At 31.9% G+C, this 12,366-nt stretch overlaps 1 protein-coding gene across 5 annotated transcripts in view; it reads left to right on the top strand.

The window, feature by feature from the left end:
* LOC125054159 (putative polypeptide N-acetylgalactosaminyltransferase 9) overlaps positions 1-12,366 on the top strand; it is a 143,460-nt gene that overhangs the window by 30,719 nt on the left and 100,375 nt on the right. For 4 of the 5 annotated variants that reach the window (XM_047655889.1, XM_047655891.1, XM_047655890.1 and 1 more), the window contains exon 2: positions 5,428-5,475. The exons of the other annotated variant lie outside the window; for it this stretch is intronic. The gene's annotated coding sequence lies outside the window, so the exon portion shown is untranslated. The remainder of the gene's footprint in view (positions 1-5,427; positions 5,476-12,366) is intronic. 5 annotated transcript variants of the gene reach the window in all.

Genomic DNA, 12,366 nt, shown 5'->3' with positions numbered 1-12,366 from the left:
GGGCCTCAGATTTATGTATCTGTTTCATGATCATTTGTCAATCTAATAGGTGATCAGCCTCCTGTGCCTGATACACGCCGTCGACTTTTTGAGTCTAAGGCAAGCCGGTTTCCTTACGATGTTTTCCTTCCCCGTTAGACGTAGAATAAAAGTCCATTGGTGCACATCCGGGGATCGAACCTACGACCTAATGGATGAGAGTCGCACACTTAAGCCGCTAGTCACTGCTCACTATTTTCTGTATATATACCTAAAAATTTTAATTCTGTAAATTACCTGTCATCATAACTTTCGCCATTTAAAAGAATTCCGATATTCACTTTCCCGTGATGATTGGCTTCGTTATACAACACACGGTCAGCGGTCACAGCGCATTAGGAAACCTGTTAAAATCTCACCGCTATCGAGGTCTTTGATTAGTGGCATCTCCGCTTCGCCTTTATTGGATAACGCACGGTCATTGACCTGCGCCCACCTCGTCCATGGGACAGCTGATTGATATTGTGGCAGGATGAATAACTTATTTAGGAAAGGTATAAGGCGTATAGCAAAAACCCCGGTTGAATTTCTTACCTTTTTTTTCTATCGGAATTTCTTGAAATTGCTTGTACTTTATTTTTATGAATTTTTACTTATACTTTATTTTTATGAATTACAACATTGTGACTGTTTATAATGTAATAATGTTTGCATGTATAATGTATATTTCTCAACATGCATTTACTTGTAAAGTCTGAGATACAACACATTGGAATATTTATAAAAAAACGGTAAATAGAACGGTAAACGGTCTGTTTTATGTTTACGTACGAAATATTAAATACCGCTTAAAGCGATGTTTGATTTGTTTTTTTTTTCATACAATTAAATTGATAAAATGCAATATAAACTGGTTTTTAATCAACGGACGTCGCTGTAATTACATGATACTCAACGTAATATTATTTGAGTCCCAAAAGTCACCAGCCCAATGACATTTCGCATTGATTGTCATGCACAGATTTATGTCCGCAATCATCTCCAATTGAGTAATCGAATAGCGAACGGCGGGATGTTCTCATTGCGGTCGAGTTATTATGAACACAATGCGAGTCGTATTCCATCTTTTGTTCGTTAAAGCGCAGATATTTTCGATTGCGTAAATGTCTAATGTCAATTCGATTATCAGATTATTTTGCCTACGGTACTTTGGAGCGACATTTATGACTAGGAAAACGTTTTCTTTATGTGTTATGTTACATTGTGGTTTTTTGTTATTTAAATATAGACACGACAGTGTTAACTGTTGTGAAACTATGTGAAACATGTTTTAGTTTAATATGTTTGTAACATTATGTATGTCTATTGACAGCATTGATTCAGCTTAAGGGCCTATATGGTCACCTAAAAAGTACATTGTTTCTTTCCATTTTTCGTTATCATTTCTTGAAGTAGGGAGAATGGAAAAAATATATGGTGGAGTTAAGTAGTTTATGTATCCGTTTTGAAAGATCGATACTGACACAGCAATTCGTGCTGGGATAGAGCCTTAAGATATCAATAATGAATATGTATGATTCCATGTCTATAGACATTTCTAGAATCATTTTATACCTGAAATTTATTTTAAAAATTATTGCTTCAATCATAGAGATAAGTAAAGATCCTTTTTGTAACTAAATATTTATTGGAGTCGAGAGAATTTGGTTGACAGCTTCGTTCCAGCTTAGTTAACAGCTATAAATGAATATTTCAACCTTATATGAGACTGGCATGTATGTTTCCACGTTTATAAGATACAACGTCTACACAGTACACACCTTTTTATACCTGAATTCCATTCTACTTAATATAATCTTATTTATAACTAAAGATTTATTGGAGTCGAGTGTCAGTAAAAGATTTTTGCTGACATAAAACGAATTGCACTCCGCAGGAAAGGAGATTCATTAGTTCGATTCTTCTCAGTACTGTACGGAGCTCTCACCAGCTCATCTATGACATTAAAGCATGGCCGAGTCATTGTGAAAGCCATCGCTTTCGCTACAACCTTTGACCTTTCGAATAGGAGTATATTGGTTGTATGGAGCATTAACAAATTAAATATCGGAAATTGAATGAACTCTACGGAAGAAAGAGAGAATAAGGTATCATTGTTAAAAAGAGAACCTGGAAGAGGTTCTGGAATGTACGAGCTTTGTGTGTCGAGTTTTAAATATATTAGTTTATTAGGGATACTGACTTGAAGTCTCGTTACCGTATAAATATGAGGTCTTGTTATCGCCAAATGAAATAACATTTTTGGAAACTGTATACGGTGGCTGATACTTTTATTGGTACTTAAATGTGTATGCCAAAATGAAACAGATAACAAATTGGATAAAATAAGTGTCTAAAGCAGTTGAATTTAAGAGGAAACGTATGGACTATGCGAGCTAGAATCGTTTATTGAAAGCATGGCAACCTCTCCTTGCGGCCAATTTTTAACTGGATACTATGATAACTGGAAATAATTGATAAATATACCAGTTTACATCTGGCAACACTCGTGGATGACATAGCTGGCAACAATTTTTTTAAATTCTTTACATTATTTTCTTTGTAATGATGTAAAATCTAATAAAACGTATACAGTTGCAATTTATATTAGCAAATGAATTATACAAATATTTCAACAGGTAATTGTGGCTAATTTTCTAAAGGCAATCTATCGCTAACACATAAGGATTTAAAAAAAAACAGATAGCTCCAGAATCGAGCGGTGGGTAGGTAGGTACTGTATTTTGATATTGAAAGTTAGTTCAAAGATTCAAGCTTTTATCATTGATAGTCAAGACGTGACTAAACGTTTTATTAAAACCGTAAAGTTATCATAATGTAATAGTTATGCATTATTTATAAAGAAAGTCCCAGACAATGCTTACCTTATATTAGAAATATAATATTTTATTTAAAGTAGTCTTGAGTGAAAGTCTGATAAGTGATACAGAGATCGCATTTTTAATATTAATAGGATATAAGAAAAAAGCTGCTTAAAGAGGGTCATTTTATCGACTTGCCACTCTTGACCCAAATTACTCGTGTATCGTGACTCGGTGACCCGAAAGTTGAGTATTTGTGACGAAAATGTATTGGAATGTAAAGCTCTCAAAGACTGACGTGTTTTCCGATATAATGGTTGACTGGGATAATAACAAGTATCCATATAATGTATATGGATACTTGTTATTATCTTATTATTATCTCTATATAGATATTTTTTTAAAGTTATACTTCTTTTGGCGCATTAGGGAAAAATTATATAATTATAGTAAATTTTTACGATGCGCGCACACACCGTCACAAAAAACCGACACCCTGAAGTTAGCTACAGTCAACATTTTAGTTTTTTTGAAGTTATACTTCTTTTGGCTCGTTAGGGAATAATTTTTTTTCTATTGTTAGTGTAGTTTTTTCTACAAACTTAGAATAAGACGAAAGATAAAATTTTTGAAAAGATTTTTATCTTGTTACGCCAAAGAAGTATAACTTCTAGCTACACGCGTTAGTACACACACGTTTTATTTGATGCTTTCCAAACAGAAATCGTAGGATTACAAACACATGAATGAAGCACTTATGAGATGGTATTGGATATATACAATAGCTCTCTATTTTATACCCCACTATGACGTGAATATATACCTGTTACATTTATAATTTTTAGTGTAGAATTAACAGACAATTTGCAATTTAAATATTGTTTTTCCGAAAATCAAATTCAACACCTTTGCGTTTCAAGTCACGTTAAGTCTCCGAAGCATTTATACCACATATGCGGTTAAGTATATGAGTGTATTGCGTCTAAAATATGTTAAAAGACAAAAGTTTACAAGGAAAAATCATATTATATCATCTAAATAAGGTTTCGTTAAACATTCAATTAACAAACACGACTTATAAATATCAAATCACCTAGAATATAGACTCACATAGAATAGAACAAAATTCGGTCTAATTTACTGCTTTCTGTTGTTCAATATTGCCTCATTTATTTGCCATTGACAAACGTTCACCGCCAGTTATTTTCTAATTTAGCACATTGGATATGCTCATCGTGGATAACTGGCGAACAGTGCGTCTTCGTAATGCGAGCTATATTTTTTCCGTGTAAGCAATAAATCCCATAGGGCGTTAGATCACGTAGGCACTCGTGTTCATACTCACGTTATGTAAAGTGATATCTCTATAGACTCAACTGGGAAAAGTTACATGATTTTGATCAGATGCATCTAAAATGTTCTTTAGCTGTAAAATCAGTATAGTTATTTTTTAAATATAGCCAAAATTGTTTACGACAATATCGTTTAGAACAACATACCGGTTATATTGACCAAAGTCACAGGTCCCGGCAGAATTATATTGTATTAGGTACTTAGCAACGTCATCGGCTGTTACGACTATCGGTTTTTACGACCAAATGAATAGTCCCTTAGATGTCGGTATAACAGATTTTAACTGTATATTTATTAATGCTAAAAATAATAGTACATAAAACACCAAAAAACCACTAATGGGTTTAATCTTAGTACCTGAAGGGCTACACTAGTACAATTTTAAATTCCTAATCAAGGAAACACTTAAAAAGAAATACAATATATAGTGCTATAAACTATAAAGCAAAACTTATGTTTCCAAAAATGGTTTTATTTGTATGAAGACCACGATTGGTAACAAGTTTGTTTAGGCCTTCAAATATAGATATCTTAATGATATTTTGATTTCCCAAACAGAATCTAAACACCATTGGTTAACTAAATAACGTAGAAAAGGTTGTATTGTTAGAGGTTATTCTCAGGTTTTCTAAGCGAATATTATAATCTGTGGCAGTTTTAAGCCACCGGGACTTGTGGTCTCGACTACAATAGACCATGCCGTTTGCTAATGGAACTGCATACCACAAATGTACGAGCTTTGCATTACAAGTTTTGAAGATAGCTTTCTTTGTTATTTCACTAAAAGTACATTCGGCCAAGGGCGCTATAGTCTCGTAAAAATTTTGTTGAATAAAATGCTTATTGTATTGTCTTTTATTAGCATAACTTTTACACATTTAAAGAAAACACTTTTTGAACGGATTGACGCTATTATAAACTTATAATTATTTTTAATTTTTCGCGTGCCGGTTAACTCCGGGGAAATAAATACAGATAATATAACTTTTTCTACAGCTGTGATACTTTTTGACTTTCAACACCTTTTGTCTTCAGTCACGTCACCGTGAACACGCACGCTGTTAAGTACGCGAAAAATTTAAAATTATGTAAAATAATTAAAGTTTATAATAATACATAGCTTCAATCCGTTACAAAAGTGTTTTTTAAAAAAATACTTATTGTTATGAGAATTTCTACTATGTATTGTTTAAGTCACAGAACAAAAAAATAATTTGTTTTGTTTGAATTGCAGGAACACACGACTTCATTGGTTTGAGTTCAACTTGACGTCATAAATAAGGTATGTACACGATGAATGTAATCTATATAAATGCAGTTTACCTACTGCATCCGGTGTTAAAAATAATTACAAGATTAATAACTCAGTTATTCGTTTAATAGCGTAGAAGCGGCATTTTGTAAGATATAATTTTTACAACTCGAGCTAGGACAGTATGACCTCGTTTATAAGCTTAGCCGATCTCTAATAAATTTATATTTGCTTTTCAATTTGAAACGTTAAATCGGGAAAATATTTAAATTTGGAATTATAATGTACTTTTTAAATAGATCTATAATTTTACAAAAATAACAATTAGATGTAAAGAAGAGCTTTTAGTTGAAAACTGTGGATTATTAGAGGAACTGAGTTGAAAGAGATTGAAACAAGAATTGTTGAATATATGAACCCAAGACAATCTAATTATCTATTCAATTACAAAGTAGAAATGACACAGGTGCACAAATGTATGTCACACTGGGTTCGTGACTTAACAAATTTTATCGACTTTTAGTTATTTAAGAAAAAAAAATAATAATATTAGTGTAAAATAGAAAATACAACACACACACAACACAAGAACAGTGTCATTCCCTAATAGAGACTGTTGGACGTTGGACACTTTCTTCTTTCTCTATATTAAATATTATATGCACAAATTTCCACCACGGGCTGATGACTATAAGTTAACGTTATACATTGACCGATGATATTATAGCCGCCATTAGGTCAAGTTATTGTTTAACGTGTTTATATGAGTTCTTGCTTCTGGAAGTCACGATGATCATGTAGATAACTTACGACAAACAATAGAATAGACCACAGATTTTGAAGTGAAACTTCTTTATCGGGGTTGGAAAAAAAATTGTGTAACATTTTTTCGTTACGCGTCACATTTTTTGGTTACGCGTCACATTTGACCGTTACGCGCGTCTTTTTCTTGTCCCTTCTAGGGTTGATTCAAAGAGATTCTAAACCATTAATAACAAAAATGTATAATATCGATAACAATGATACTAAAAATTCTATTACAATTTATGAAATTCTGAAATAATCTTAGTGGTAATAAGGTAAAATGAAATAATTGTATTATTTGTATTCAAGTCTGTGATATTAAAAGCCTTTTGTTAAACTTTATCTAATTTAACTTTATTTAACCAATTTCTGTAAAGTTGCATATTATAGATAATTTTTCGAAAAATAAGGTCATAAAGAAGTTTCACTACTAACGTGTGTACACTAGTACACGCACATTTTTTATTTATATTCTTTTTTTGAACATTTTTTTTTTTTTAAGAAGCAAGTATTTATTAGCCTTTTCTGCCTGACATCGGTCTGTGGGTTTAAGGCATGATAACTTCCTCAAGTTTTTCTCCAACGTACAAGCAATTCTTGAACGCTCAGGAAGCAAACTCCAGTGCCAAACTGTGATTTGAAGTCACGACCCGGCTGACACTGAAGCCACTAGGCCATCATTGCACTACTTGACTTCTTATAGTTATTACAATACAAAAATTAATAAACAGTAGCTAAACGATTAGATGCAGCGCAGTATTAATTGAGTTTTAAAATGTTTCCTTTCATTAAAGCTCATACTATATTTTTAATAGAAAAAGCGTTCTGCGAAAAGTTATGCAGTTTTAATTAAATGTTGCATTAAAATGAGCGTGAAGGTAGGTTAAAGTTGCAATGGTAATCTTCATTAAGTAGATTTTATGAATTTAGTTATTTGTATACTGTACGTGCGCGAGTTCGCAATAATATTTGGACAGAAATAATCTTGTAGAATGTGCAAAATAAATTATATAATTAGACTCCATTTTCGCTGCTATGTATAGGAAAATAAAAAAAATAGTGCTTGTTTGATTATAATAGTAGCATTCTGAAGCGTTGATAAAAAAAAATAATACACGTGTAACATAACGATCTAGCCTAACTTAAGATGAATAAATAAAAACTAAATTAATTTACTCTGGAAAGTAGCAGGGGTATGTGAGGTTCGGAATCACACTAGAATCTTTAGTTAGAGTTAAGAAGTGCAATCCCCATTAAAACCACTTCGTGTTCCAATAAGGCTGCATCAAGGAGGCCTTAGGGTCGCTCGCACTGCTGTACACGATCAACCCCTGGACATACATGCTGAAAAACAATAGTTCTACATACAATCAAAATAAATACACTACTTAAATTATACCAGTAGTATACGTAGAAAAATTAACGTAAAAATAATTTTATTAAAGCAAAAATTATATTATGCCACATGTATGATATGAAGGTTTACTAAACTTATGAATTAAAATATTATTATACGATTACCGAACATTTTGTAACGTGGATTTCCTCTTTATGCCCGTGAGTTTGATAACGCCGTGAGCTTATCTAGCGGTCACTTTTTTATATCACACGCTAACTTGTTTGTTCAAATTATCGTAAAGCTTTGAGACCTACTAGAGAGGCCTCTTTGTAGTAACAGTTTTTATACTTTGCTGAGGTCCACAAATGTTAGTTATTTTTTTATGTGGTTTTAGTTGCAAGCACTGTTTAGAAAGTTATATTATTTGTTTTAAAAGGTTTTTAAGTAGTAAAGTGTAGCACAGAATATTTGTGCTAAAAAAAACCCATAAAACCTGAAATATAATTTATTATTATTATGGTTATTATATTTATATTATTTTGACTTATTAATTAATTGTATTAACATCTTTTGAACCTCTTAAGAAATAATAATAAAGATTTATCTAGGTAAATAATAAAATTATTACACATAAATTAATAAAACACTTTAGTATTCAGTCTTTTATATCGAAAAATGGCGTTTGACGTGTAGAAAAATAGTATATATAGTATGTATATAATAAAGTCTAGTTAAAACACAAATAAATGCATAAAACAAAGAAAATTTTTTGTGTTAACAACTGGTTTATAAACACGTAAAAAAAAATTAATTCTATTTCACTGCAATTCTAGGCGTCCTAGTGTAAATTTTATGAGAAATGCGACGGCAATTTAACTCCTCTTGAACTTAACAAAGTTTTTTGTTATGAAGAATGTAGGTTTCACAAAAGGCAAAAGTCGAATAAAAAAACCTAGACATTTAAAGTTTTTAATTAATATTTCCATTACGTTTAAATTAAAACAAATAAGTCGCTTACTTGGATGTGGATGGACGTACTTAAATGGTTAAAGTATTTGGCGTCAACATTGATTTCTTAATAACTTTATTTAATTTTGTTATTTAATTTTGTAAATGCCCTATATCATATTATATCTTACTTAATAATATAATATTTAGAATGAAACACTTATAATATAATATTAGATATACGATATGCTAACAAACTGATATTATTAAATTAAATTAGAGGGTTCTAATGAATAAATAACCTTAAAATATAATAACTAAAATATATTATTAAAAGGAGTCCTTTAGGCAAGGTTCCGAAGATACTGGCAGCGTTCCCACTTTGAATAGCGAGACTAAATCTTTGTCCGAGGTAGCTACCAGATCTTCCATCTCTATCACAGGAGACCGAACTACTCGACTAACCTTTTTGATATTTCTTGAAAAAGCCTTAAAGCGCTAGGTACCCACGGACCAAGGGTCTCGACACCGATTGGGACAAAATCATATTCTGAGCCTAGACCCCTGTATTTGCATGCTTTAGCTTTAATAATTCATCGTTATTTTTAATTCGGGTTTGTCACCTGTTCTCTTATAAGCGCAGTTATTACCGTATTTATGATAAATACACGTGGATGGTATATTTTTCCAATATTGGTAATTTAGGGACTTTTAAGTCAAAGTGAAAAAATCACTTTGACGTCTGGTGTTCCACCGCGAATCGTTTTAAAGACAGTTATTGACGCTCCTACTAGAACCAGCTGCCAGGTATTTCTGTTACTACAGCCATTAAAGAGAAAAGCGTACCTTAAAGACAGAATTTGCTAGCCTCCTGGTGGTACAGATGTTCTAAGATGGCTGTTAGCCCTAGCCCTAACCTAACCACAGCGAGTATCTGCTCGAATATGAAGAACGCTGTAATAACCTATTGACTCAGCGCACTTTGAAATAAAATTACACTCTTAAGCGCTGTGTTATTAGAAAGTAGCGAAACGCTAAAATACTGTGCACATCTTTAACAGTTCATATGCAGTATTATGTAACTGCTTGTGTAAATCCTTTCACTAACTCATTAAATTAAGCAGGCTAGATCTTGCGTATTTTGTGAAAACAATATAGATCTTCAAAAGATAGAAACGCTAACTTCCAAATTAACTCGTCAATCTAATTGTATTGTTTCTTTAAGAACCGAAACCACGTTAATTAAAGAGTCAGAGACAAGAGTCTTTGTAAAGTTTTCTTAAAATATTGCTTGAGTAGAAACAGTCTCCTAAGTGAGGATATTGATATTTACCACCTCACCAAAGAAGATGTGAGAAAGTATTTGAAGAGGCTGGAAGACTAATTTTGTTTAAGCAGTAATTTGAAATATTAAGTATTATTCAAATGATAAATTTTAGTTTTCTTTTTTATATATATTTTTGTCTATTAATTATTTATTTGTTTTCTGTTTCGTGTATATTGCCTATCTATGTAATATGTTTTGGCTTTTTGTATTGTCGAAGTGTTTTGTTTTATAATATGTATGTTAGCTGTAAGATTACTTATAATTAAATAAATAAGTGTGATATGATATTTTGTCAATGTGCACTACGAGGAAACTAGTTATTCATATACAAAGAATGCCATCGTTGACCCGGATGTGAAGGTACGGCAAAGGTCGGGTTGCATCGCTCCGGCTATGACGTAATAATATCATCAAAGTTGTTTAAAGCCTTTCATTATAATTTTCATGAAACACTCTTTTTAAATTAACTAAAAAGGTGATATTTTCTAGTTGTCTCTAAATCCATAAGTCATGACTGATATTTTTGAAGTTATACTTCTTTTGGCGCGTTAGGGAAAAATCACGCACACCGTCACAAAAAACGAACACCCTGAAGTTAGCATAGTGAACATTTAAAAATGTCCATTACTTTAATTTGAGTACAAATATTTTTTTGTTATATTTAAATAAACTTTGTTTCACTAGATAATGCGTTATAATAAAACTTTCAATGTATTAAATAACTTTTTTCTATTGTTAGTGTCGTTTTTTCTACACACGTAGAAGAAGGCGAAAGATAAAGTAAGCATTATTTGTTGGTGTGGTGGTGTTGTTCTTGCACATGTTTGCTACCTTAACGGTACGTTACCTTCCTAATGAACTCTATGTTTTTTCTGCAGGCTTTATCTAGACAGTGGAAGATTTACATATCTTCAAGGTATAGGCTGTGTAGTTTTTGCCGCATATGTATGGGTTGATGAAACACATTTTCTGCAATTTCACTCGTTCAAAGTGTAAGCTGAATACGCAGAGGTTGATTGCTGATGGCGATGAACTAGCTGTTTTACTCTAGAATATTCAAGTTTGCTAGACATAATGTATAATGACAAGTTAGTCGGGAAAGTCATTGGCAAAATTTGTCGCAGACTTCTATTAATAACATCAGAAAACCGTCATATAGAAATCATTTTGATTTCTATGAAGTGTCAAAAATAATTCGGTATCCAAATTTGCCGCCCCGAAAGTCTGCCGGCCTAAGCTCCAGCCTGTTCAGCGTGCTGGTAAATCCACCGATGTTCCTTGAATATAGTTATACAAAGCATTTTAATTTGAAATTGAACCCTGAGCTTTTTAATCGAACCAAGTTCGATACGATGGATATCGGAATATCTTATATCATCTATTTATTCATCATGCTCCAATTCCGTGATTAATGGTAATTTATTGCTTTGATGTAAAGATACAAATTTTATCTTCAGAGGCATGGAATTGAGATTGATGTTAGGGGTCATAATTTGACATTTAGAATTAATTTATTAGCGCGACCTTTTGATTTCGCTTCTTCAATACTAGTTCAATTAATATTCATTTTTGATTATACAACGAAGATTCTACAACTGTAACATTTCGATTAGGGTTTCAGATGCGTTGGGAGTTATTGTAACTTGACTTGACGCATAAGATTTAGATTTTTTTTAATAATCAAAGTTTAATTACTTTATCACTTAGCCTGTATCGTGACCTATATAGATAGACTTTTAATCTTGATGAATTATTTATAACCGCTTAAATCATTATATAAAATTGCGGCTTTTTAGTATGTGATTGGTTTAACTTCGTGGTTTAACTTGCGTTAACAAAATAATTTATTCACATCCTTATACCTACCTTCAACTGGTTAACCATGCAAGTTTCCTTACAAATGGTTATCCACGACTGGAAAATATTATATAAAAGAAAAAAAAATGGAAATGTTTGGACTTTAGGACTCTAATGAACTTTAGATATCGGACCAGGATTTTTGGATTCATTCGTTACAAAAATTCAAAAACAATTCTTTCCAATACTAACTACATTTTTTCTAATTAATATTAACATAATACTTGAGACTGATTAGGTCAAACATATATATACAGTAGCTAATTTAGGCGTACAGTTATGATTTCTTTGTAAATTTTGTTTATAAACTAATAAAGAATACGATGTTTAAAATTCGACGTGTATGTTTCTTGTTTAGTTATAATCGCAAATAGATTGATTTAAGTTATACAACGCGTATGCAATTGTAATGTAACTGTATTAATTGCTTATACAATACACGCATCAATCATATATCGGTAACACTAAATGTTTTTTTATTCTTTATAGGAAATAGCTATTCATGCCTATCTATTGCTTGCGCCATATAAGTTACAAATATTGTATATAGAGAATTTACTCTGTAAATTTAGAGATCCTAATCTCAATAATGAGATTTTGTACGGCGCTTTACCAAGGTCATGGCTTTAGCGCGACGGATGGGAGG

The sequence above is a fragment of the Pieris napi genome, chromosome 11, assembly GCF_905475465.1.
Source record: "Pieris napi chromosome 11, ilPieNapi1.2, whole genome shotgun sequence".
Lineage (NCBI taxonomy): Eukaryota > Metazoa > Arthropoda > Insecta > Lepidoptera > Pieridae > Pieris > Pieris napi.
The sequence above is the reverse complement of the archived record's forward strand: the minus strand, read 5'-3'. Positions and strand labels throughout refer to the sequence as shown.